The sequence below is a fragment of the Marmota marmota genome, unplaced genomic scaffold (assembly GCF_001458135.2).
Source record: "Marmota marmota marmota unplaced genomic scaffold, marMar, whole genome shotgun sequence".
Classification (NCBI taxonomy): domain Eukaryota; kingdom Metazoa; phylum Chordata; class Mammalia; order Rodentia; family Sciuridae; genus Marmota; species Marmota marmota.
In genome coordinates, this window is record NW_026000229.1 from 44837114 (window position 1) to 44838188 (window position 1075).

The following is a 1075-nucleotide window of genomic DNA, read 5'->3' on the forward strand; positions in this document are numbered from 1 at the left end:
GAATGAATCTGACCTAACTTTCCTGTGTACATGTGTGAACATACCACAGTGAATCTCACCATCACATACATCCACAAGATACTATCTCTCTCTCTCTCTCTCTCTCTCCTGAGTTGTCTATTCCTCCCATGCTCCCCTTCCCTACCCCACTATGAATCAGCCTCCTTATATCAAAGAAAACATTTGGCATTTGTTTTTTTGGGATTGGCTAACTTCACTTAGCATTGTCTTCTCTAACTCCATCCATACAAATACAAAAAAATATATTTTTATATTGGGTATTGAACCCAGGAGCACTTTACCACTGAGGTACATCCCTGGCCCTCTTATTTTTTTAAATTTTGAGACAGTGTCTCACTAAGTTGCTTAGGGCATTGCTGAGTTGTAGAGGCTGACCTTGAATTTGCAATCTTCCTGCCTCAGTCTCCCAAGTCCTGGGATTACAGGTGTGCACCACCATGCCCAGTCTTTATGTTGCTTTTTAATATGCTGGAATAAGTTTTCAAGCTGATTAATTTATAAAATTATATAGACAGAGCTGGACATGATGGCACATGCCTATAATCCCAGTGGCTTGGGAGGCTGAGGCAGGAGGATTGCAAGTTTGAGACCAACCTCAGTGACTTAGCAAGGCCCTAAACTTAGTTAGTGAGACCTGTCTCAAAATAAAACATAAAAAAATGGGCTGGGAATGTGGCTCAGTAGTAAAGCACCCCTGGGTTCAACGCAAAAATATAAGTTATGAAGTGGTATGGTAACTCAGCAGACTCAAACAAAGAATGTATCTAGGACTCATGGGCTTGTGGATGCTATGGAAAGGGCTGGACACCATTGGGCTACTCTTCAGAGCTAATGCATGCCCTGAAAGAAGAGAAGCTCCTGGAAAGTAATGATATCTCAGGGCAGGGTGACCCCAGCATGACTGGGAGGTTGCACCCTGCTTCACCCTGTGGCCAGCACAAGCAAAGCCTGACGAGATCTGACCCTGCCAACCTCGATAACCTCAATGAACTTTCTTTCTTTCTTTTCCCTCCCTCCCTCCTTCCCTCCCTCCCTTCCTTTCTCTCTCTCTCTC